Raw genomic sequence first — 10,387 nt, forward strand, 5'->3', positions numbered from 1 at the left:
AGCTAGTTGTGTTCTCATCACATCGCCCCCTGCTCCCCCATCTGGGCCGTCGGCACACTCTCCTCCCGCCGGCGCCGCCTCGCCTGGCCAAGGCTGCCGCCGCCTCTCCCTGCCACTTTCCCCCTTTCCAGCCACCGCCGCCCCTTACTCCTCCGCTCTGGCCGCTGCCTTCTCCCTCCACTCCGGCCGCCATCGCCCCTCCTCCGTGCTGTATGTGTGTTGTGAGAGAGAAAACAGAAGAGGAGAAGAGAGGATACGGGAGCAGGAGGAAGGAAAGAGAAGAAGAGAAGGAAGGGAGGTGGGAAGTAAATGATGAGGGCCCCACTGGACCCCACCCTCCTTTTATTTGCTGCCCCCCTGCGCCACACAGAAAAGAAGAAGAGAAGAGGAGAGGCTACGCGAGAAGGGAAGGAGAGAAAGAAGGGGAGAGGAGAAAAAAAAGGAAAGAAAGACAGAAGAAGAAAAGAAGAAAAAAATAAAAAGGAGGGCTAGGCCCATTAGTCTACTCCGTCATCTTTGGAGTCCAAAACTTATTTCATTCTATTCGGAATCTAATCCACTCAGGTATAATATTTTCCGATGATTCCATATTAATGCCGTCCTAATCCATCGAGCAATCAAAAGTAATCTGGGCTATATTTGTTCTAGTTATTTCTAGAAATATTTGTTTACCTTTATTATTTAGTTAATACTAAAATAATTATTTCGAACTAAGTATTTATTCAAACTATTATTAAATACTAGTTTACTCCCTCCTTTATCCGAAAATCTATTTATAAGTTTAATTATCTATACTCGAAATAAAGTGTTTATTTATTCAAAACTAATTAATTATAGTAAAATACTTGTTTACCCCCTTTATTTGAAAACCTTTTAGCTATTAAAAATATATATCTATTTTCCAAATAAAATAAGTGTAGCTATTTATTCAAAACCCATATTTTGTCTATAAATATTGCTAATAGCAAAGACCCTGTTTTATTACGAACCCTTTCTAGCCACCGTCCTCTATTTTAATTAGTTTATTATTTTCTTTTTAAAAGAGATTTATTTTATTTCAAAAACCTTTAGTTGCTTCCAAAACATTTATTTGATTTCAACCCCTTTTAAATTGTTATTTGTTTCTAAAATAAAAGAGTGTTTCCAAAATATTTATAAAAAGTTTCCCGATCGTTTGTAGAAGTCACGACGAGTCCTTTTTATTGTCAGCAACCTCATGTTTGTGTCAACCGTTCGATTTATTAGTTCGGAAGTAGCAACGAGTCGTGCGAGGACCTAGGTATAGTAAGCGAGTCATGCGAGAAACTAGCTTCGCGAGGCTTCGAACCAGGCAAGTCACCACACCTGTGGACCATGTTGAACCTATGTTTTTAAAATGCATTCTTTTACTTTAAATTACATGCAGAACAATTAGAGACCCACTGTAGCTAGTTATACATGTCATATGTTTGATTACCCTGAAGCCCTTGTAACCTCATTACTCAAATATAACTTAGTCAAACTATGACATTGCTTAGTTTTGCTATTAGCTGCATTTTATTCAATATTACACTTTTGAAATAATTATGTTGATGTTGAGGCATTACTCAGAGGGAGTAATTGCCTGATGGCGGGTAGAGACATGAGCACCACCCGGCCATGTTGAGAATGAATTGTTGAGATAAAAATTGTTTTCGATCGGGACAGAATGATGAAAATCTGGGTGGTTCTAGGGAAAGGTTAGCCGCCCTGATCAGTTAAGGACCGAGCCATGCAACTATACATGAAACGACCACCGTACAACCATGTTTCTCGAATAGGTATAGACCTGGCTTAGTAAATAGCCGAGCGGAGGCGGTGCCCAAGCCGTGGTGGTTCTTATGAGTGTGCAAGTACACACGAAGCCTATTGCACAGGGGATGACCGGGTAGGTCAGTCCCATAGAGTTGTGATGCGTTGTGTTTGTGTTCATTGGTTTACTCCTCCCTTGGGAACGCCAGAACTCCCCTCACAGCTAGTAAAGGGCGTCTAGAGTGCAATGGGGACTAAAGTTCATGGAGCGGGCACTGCCAAAGTAAGGTTATCGAAAAGCTTTGCCACGACCGTCTCATGTGTTGGGACGAAGCTCATGCATTGGTTAGTCGTGGAGCACGGGAAAGTGTACAACCACTGCAGTGTGTTTAAATCTATTCGAATAGCCGCGCTCTCGGAAATGAGCACCGGGACATGGCATACACTTGGCTAGACTCATAAAACCCAACAGATGAGTATGGGATGAGAATGAAAATGTTATATGTGTGTCTAGATGATTCACTCCTTGAGATGCAATGTCACGCCCAGAAATTTACACCAAATTTCTGAACAATAGCATGTATTAAATCTCGGTCCAGGCATCAGCCTGAGTACACACTATGACAAATTAATACACAGTTCCACGACTTAAAAACAAATAAAAACAATTATCTATTGAAATGCAGCGGAAAAGGAAAACAAGACTAGACTATCTAATCTTCAGCTTCAGCTGGCGAAGACGGCTCCACACCACAGGCACTCTCGACGGCGGACTGAACCTCACTTCAACCTTCGGAACAACCTTCTTTTGCCACAGGCTCTGGCACTAGCTCTGGTGGGGGAAAAAATTAAGCAAGGCTGAGTACAAACCACCGTACTCAACAAGTAACACCCAAGAGAGGGAGAATAATGAATGCAATAGGGTACAAGGAATAGGCTAAGGTTAAATTGCACAAAGCTGTAGTAATTTAGCAAAACAGTAGATAAAATAAACAGAAATAAAAGTAAAGTAACAATTAAAATGAACATCCACTGTCCAACGTTACACCACGTTGCAACAGGCCCAAACCGCTGTCGAACGTTACACCACGTAGCGACAGGGTCAACCCTCTGCCCAACGTTAAACCACGTTGCGACAGACCCAAACCACTGCCAACGTTACACCACATTGCACAGGGTCAAACCAATTCCAAGATTAATAAAATTATTAAAGAGGTTCATCTAATCCTAGTGAGTCTGTCAGTTCGCCCAATAACCGCGGGCACGGCTATTCGAATAGTTTTACTCTGCAGAGGTGTACAACTTTACCCACAAGACATGGCTGCCAAGCATGTCACCATGCCCCAACGTATCACCACGATACCTTAGTACGGAAACCATGATAAGATCTTTCACCTAACCCTCCCTAGACAATCGTACCACACTTCAGGTTTCACCCCCTCCTTTACACCAAGTCGGGCAGTCCCCTCTTGTGCCTTGGTAGATCCGAAAGCAGGAGAAGCTTTCGTTACACCACGATTACCCGTCCATACTCCATCACGCCTACCCTTGCCTGGGTACGTCGAATAGGGACAAGCTAGATTACGAGTCTCACCGTTGCCCATTCTGGCTTGTGGTTAGTACGTGTAAGACCTTCAGGGTTTCCTGAGAACCGGTCCTTAATTGCCATGGGTGCGACTCTCAAAACCATGCACCCACAGCCCACCATAAGCAATATTTTAGTTGTATTAATCCTCAACGGGATATTAATAATGATTACAACCATTAAAGGTCTATCAAAGTTTAATCAATAATTAAATAAGAATTGGTGAGCTAGTTGAACTAAGCATGGCTAAGCATTGACTAACCCTAATTCTAGTCAAATTAACCTTGGGATGTCAATAATAAATGGGGATCAACGGGTATAAAGGTAAATGCCCAATAGATAAGTAAAGTAAATACATTTGAATAAAACAATGCATGTTTGAATGTAAAAGCGGGGGATTTTATAATCATAGGTTCAATATGATCAAAGAAGGGTGCCACTTGCCTTGCTTAGACCCACGAGGAACTTCGGCGACGACTTCGAGAACGGACGGCGCTGCGACGGGGGAAAAACCTACGACAAACAAGGCAAAACAAGAAAAACAGGCTAAAAAACTACTGAAACAGAGAAAGAAACTATTTTTAATGGATTCTTGGCATTTTTCTGGATTTAATGAAACTTGACTGGACCTAAACGGAGACTAGATGAATTACTTATGAATTTTAGAAGTTTTCTGGGTTTTTTAACTAAACAGAAAAGTCCTAAATCAATTATTGCGCAATTAATGGGGCTGCTGACGTCAGCGAGGAGAGAGGAAGCTGACGGCTGACAGGTGGGGACCACCTGTCGGTGAAAGAGAGAGGGAGGGAGAGACTGACACGCGGGCCCGGGGAGGAGAGGGAGAGGAGGCGGGCGCGGGGACGACTGACGGGTGGAACCCACTCGTCAGCGTGAGGGGAACAGAGAGGAGGGGAGCAGAGCGCGCGGGCTCGGGCGGATGGCGGCGACCGACGGGAGCGGCGGGCGACGCGGTGGCGGCGGCGCACGGCGACGGCGACGACCGGCGAGCGGCGACGGCGACGACGGCCGAGGCGGCGACACACGGCTGCAACCCGGCAGAATAGCGGCGACGGCGACTGGCGAGCGGCGACGGCGCGGCACGCGCGGTGCAAGTGACGGCGGCCAGACGTCGGCGACGCGGAGGCGACGACGACCACGGCGGCCGGCGGGAGGGGCGAGCTTCACACTCGTCCGGCGACAGCGCGCGACTCGGCGGCGGTCGGCCGGAAAGGGGGAGACAGAGGGGAGGAGGGTGCGGGTGCTCACCGGCGGCGGCGAGAGCGCGGGCGGGTCGGCGAGACCGAGGCGGAGGTGGCGACGCGGGTGGGAGCGGGAGATCGGCGGTGGCGGCGGAGATCGATTGGCGGCGGTGAGGCGACCGGGCGCGATGGCGACGGCACGACGGAGGAATGCGCAGTGCGGGGACGCTCACCGGCGACGACGAGGGTGGCAGCCGGTCGGGACAGTGGGACGGAGGTGGTGACGCAACAAAGCGGCGGCGACCGGTGGCTGACGACGAGATTGCGTGGCGGCGGCGACCGGCAGCAGCGCGGCGGCGACTCCGGCGACGGCGGAAAGTGAGCGACGGCGCGCGGCGGCTCGGGATTTATAGGGTGGCGGCACCGGCTAGGGCGGGCGGAGGTTGGAGACCGAGTCGGGCTCGACGCGGTCTCGGCGGCGGCGGTTGCGGCGGCGGCGCGGAGTCCGGCTCGGACGCGGGGACGGCGCGGCGCGGGCGAGCAGGCGCGGTCGCTGACAGGTGGGCCCCACCTGTCAGTGGCGCGAGGGATGAGGGAGGCGGCGCAGACTCGCGGGCGCGGGCGCGGCGCGGGAGCTGGGCCGAACGGCGGCCCAGGCGGGGCGCGCGCTGGCGGGCGGAGGGAGGCCGGCTCAGCTGGGCCGGCCGAGGAGGAGGCTGCGGGCTGGCTCGGCTGGGCCGGCCCGGGAAGGAAAAGAAAAAGAAAAAGAAAAAGAAAAAGAGAGAGCGAGGCAAATTGGACTTCGGCCCAATTTGAGAAGGAAGGGGAAAAAAAGGAAAAAGGAGGGAAAAAGGAAAACCCCACTTTTGCCGAGTTTTAAATTAATTTGTTTGGCCAAATTTTATACTTCTGCAATTTGAATTTAAATCCAGTTAATTGATTTGGAACCATGATTTAATTGAATTAATTTCTCTTAGAGGGATTTTTCCTGAGTTAATTAAACCAATTGTTATTTACGAATTTCTTTTTACGATTTAGGCTTGGGATAAAACTCCGGGCGTGACATGCAAGGGGTTGAATATTTTAGAAGATGGCATGGATGCCAGGAAGGGAAACCATCAGTGGATAGCTGACAGAACCTTCATGGCTATTTAATTACACTCATGGTATAGAAATTGCTGCTAGAAAATAGGTCTTGTGAAAACTATTTACGAATGCTGCTTTTATGCAAAAGAACCCTATAGCTTCCTTATGATAACCTTACATGTGCATATTTCCGTGGTGACTTGTTGAGTATCTTCGTACTCACCCTTGCTTAATACAAACCTCCAGTGCTCAAGAAGATCTAGCTCCAAATCCGGTGTAGAGCTACGGAGTTATCCCAGTTGAAGCGGTCGTCTAGCGGTCTTTGTCCTCCCAGTCGCCACCTATGTCGTGTGAGATGCGCCCTCCTGTTTCCTTTCACTTCCGCTGTTGCTATTATAAAGGTTTTGATTTAACCAAAGGTTCATAATTAAACCCTTTCTACTTTATCTTTTGTCGTGATATGTGATGATCCAACTACGTATGTGTGTACCAAGTACTGGGCTAGGGATTGGTACTGATAAACACAGAAGGTTACCGATTAGCGAAATCGGGGGCCGACACACCATGTTGCGACAGGGTCAACCCTCTGCCCAACATTAAACCACGTTTCGACAAATTCGAACCACTGCCAACGTTACAGCAAATTACACAGGGGTAAACCAGTTTCACATTCATCAGGTTATTAAAGATTTGACTAATGCGAATCTGTTAATTCGTCCCATAACCGCATGCACGACTATTCAAATAGTTTTACTCTGATCAGAGGTGTACAACTTTACCCACAAGACATAGTCCCGCTACACATTAACGTGCGCTGGTGTATCACCACGATACCACGGAAAGAAAACTGTGATAGGACCCATCGCATAACCCTCGCTATTTAATCGTACCACACTTCAAGTTTCGCCCTCTCCTTTACACCAAGTCGGGCAACCCCCTCTTGTGCCTAGGCGAATTCAGAAACAACATAGACCATCGCAGGGTCCATCCATTCTCCATCATGCTCACCCTAGCCTAGGTAGGTCGAATAATTCGAACCTACACTTCAAATCCCACTGTTGCCTACGCTGACTTTTGGTTAGTACGTGTAAGACTTCCAAGATTTCTTGAAAACTGGTCCTTAATTGCCATGGACGCAACTTTCAAAACCATGCACCCACAGCCCACCATAAGCAATATTTTAGTTATCATTAACCCTCACAGGGTAATTTATCATGATCACAACCATTAAAGGTCTATCAAAGTCTAACAATAATTAAATAATAACATGTGAGCTAGTTGAATTAAGCCAGGCTAAGCATTTCGTAAGCCTATTTCTAGTCAAATTAACCCTAGGATGACAATAACAATCAATGGTAATCAACGGATCTATAAAGGTAATTGCCCAATACATAAAGTAAATTTGCTTAAAATAATGCATGTTTGAATGTAAAACTGAGAATTTATAAATATCGGGTCAATATGATTAAAGATGGATGCCACATGCCTTGCTCTGACCCACAACGAACTTTGGTGACGACTTCGAGGAGAAACGACACTTCGACGAAACCGACTTCTACACAACAATCAAAGCAAAACAAGAACAAACAGTCTATAAGACTACTAAAACATGAAACAAAACTATTTTTGATGGATTCTTGGCAAAATTTGAAGGGACTATTGCATAACTGACCCCATTTTGAGAGCCAACTACACATTTGACCCTCTTTTTTCCACTTTGTAGATTTGATCCTGTTTTCAAAAATTAAGGCGCCGACTGACTCTAGTCCATTAAGTAAGCTTAACGGTGCTAAATGAGCTTAACGGTGTTAAATGTACCCTTGCATATTTGACCCTGCTTGTAAATGATTGTTGCATATATGGCCCAAGTTTGTACATATATGCTTTATAACAATTAATGTACTTGTAATATTTGATTCATTTATCTTTACTATTTGAGACAAATTTGTTTCATATTTTTGTGAAGTTTGATTAAATTGAGAATTGCACTAAAATTTGAACTAATTTCAGTTCAAATCTAAATTAATTTAAACAAAATTTTGACAAGGTTTTAACTACTTTTTAACAAAATTTTGACAGCATATTAACTAAAATTGCCAAACTGCACACAGTGAGGTAATTTTTGCACTGCAAATACTGCTCAGTTGCTTGGTGTTCATCCATGTCGCGCTCATGCTTCCAAGGAGATCGACCTGCCATGCTCCTCGCAGATGCCGTTCACCATTCCGGCGACCTCTCTCATGGTCGGCGGCGGCGAGGAGGCATCGATGCACCTCATGACGATCTGCAGAAGTGTGGCACCCCGATCTCGAGTATCAGGATTACCTCGTGCTTAATTATACCATTCCCTGGATCGAGTAGATGGTACATATGATATTGAGTCGTAGCATTAATAGTTCATACAACAGTGCCTCATAGGGCTTATTACAACCAGGCACCTGGCCAGATAAAGAGTGAACTTTAAGGGACAGTACTAAATAAGGATAGTAAAGATAGCAGTGTCTAGGTGATGGTACACACACAAGCAACAACTAGAGGGCAAGGCTCCACTAAGCATCTTCTTCTGCAGGAAAGTCCTCGAAACACTCGTAGGGATCTGCAACTGGCTCGTCCTCGTACAATGATGTTGGTTGAAGCAAGGGTAAGTACAGAGGTACTCAACAAGTCACCACGAAAATATGCACATGCAAGGTTATAACAAGGAAGCCATAGGGTTCTTTTGCATAAAAGCAGCATTCGCAAATAGTTTTCACAAGACCTATTTTTTAGCAGCAATTTCTATACGATGAGTGTAATTAAATAGCCATGAATGTTCTATCAGCCATCCACTGATGGTTTTCCTTCCTGACATCCATGTCATCTTCTAGATAATTCATCCCCTTGTCTCTCAAGGAGTGAATCATCTAGACACACATGCAACACTCTCATTCTCATCATATACTCAGTGGTTGGGTTTTATGAGTCTAGCCAAGTGTATGCCATGTCCCGGTGCTCATATCCGAGAGCGCGGCTATTCGAATAGATTTAACACACTGCAGTGGTTGTACACTTTCCCTGTGCTCCACGACTACCAAACACATGAGCTTCGTCCCAACACATGAGACGGTCGTGGCAAAGCCTTTCGATAAACTTACTTTGGCAGTGCCCGCTCCATGAACTTTAGTCCCTATTGCACTCTAGACGCCCTTTACTAGCAGTGAGGGGAGTTCTGGCGTTTCCAATGGAGGAGTAAACCAACAAACACATACACAACACTTCACACCTCACTGGGACTGACCTACCCGGTCATCCCCTATGCAATAGGCTTCCTGCCTACTTGCATACTCATAAGAACAACCACGGCTTGGGCACCGCCTCCGCTCGGCTATTTACTAAGCTAGGTCTATACCCATGCGAGAAACACGGTTGTACGGTGGTCGTTTCATGTATAGTTGCATGGCTTGGTCCTTAACTAATCAGGGCGGCTAACCATTCCCTGGAACCACCACATTATCACCATTCCGCCCCGATCGAAAACAGTTTTTATCATAACAACTCATTCTCAACATGGCCGGGTGGAGCTCATGTCTCCATCCGCCGTCAGGCATTTACTCCCACTGAGTAATGCTTCAACACCATCATAATCAACTCAAAAGTATAGTATTGAATAAAATGCAACTAATAGCAGGGCTAAGCAATGTCATAAGTTGACTAGATTATAGTTGAGTACTGAGGTTACAAGGTTTCAGGATAATCAAGCATATGACAGGTATATCTAACTATAGTGGGTCTCTAATTATTCTGCATGCAATTTAAAGTAAAAGAATGCATTTTCAAACATAGGCTCAACATGGTCAAAAGGTGTGGTGACTTGCCTTTCTCGAAATCTTGCGAACTGGGCTCCTCGCCCGACTCATTCGCGACTCCAAAATCTGATAAAACGGAAAGGTCGATAAGTCACGGGATAAAAACCGGTCTCGGGGTGGTCAAGAAAGTAACAGCAAGGTGCCGACTAGCGGAAGTATTTCGCAAGTACGGAATTAATGTGGCCGAGGAACAATATAGAAACTGGCTTGGGTTCGGGAGGCGAAAGATTTTAAAACTGATTTTGAGTTCTAATATAAAATATTGGTTGGTAAAAAAATAAATAAAAGAGAAAAAGAAGGAAACAAAAACAAAATAGGAGTATATATACTTTTAGATATAGTATTTAAAGGTGGAAAAGAATTAATTTAAAAAAAAACAGCTACTGAAATCTGTAAGGAGGGAGGTAAACTACACTTGAGCTAAAAAGGAAATAAATAGGAAAAATGGTAGAAGGGGTGGGGCGGCCCACTTAGGCCCAACCGGCCAGCCCCTTTAGAGAGTAGGAGGGAGAGAGAGGCGAGCCGGGGAAACAGAGCAGGAGAGGGAGGGGCTTCGACCGGCGGCGATGGCGGCTCACGGTGCGGCCGGCCCAGTGGCGGTCGGCGGCGGCATGGCGGAGCGAGGCGGGAGGAGGGGCAGAGGTGGGACGAGGGCATGACATCGGGAGGCTGATGTTCTCCCCCGCTTTTTAGGCGCGCGCGCGGCTCGACGCCGGTTGGCCCCGCGACGCGACAGCGACCGGACGACGGCTGCGGTGGCGTGGTTGCAGGGTGGTGGAGTGTGGGATGGTGGCGACATGCGTGTGTGAGGCACTGATGTGGCTCAGCGCGTGGCAGCGAGTGGCAAGACGCGTGGCGGCGAGCGGCGCGATGCGTGGAGGAGCGCCGAGGGAAGCTGGTGG

Source organism: Oryza brachyantha, chromosome 3 (assembly GCF_000231095.2).
Source record: "Oryza brachyantha chromosome 3, ObraRS2, whole genome shotgun sequence".
Lineage (NCBI taxonomy): Eukaryota > Viridiplantae > Streptophyta > Magnoliopsida > Poales > Poaceae > Oryza > Oryza brachyantha.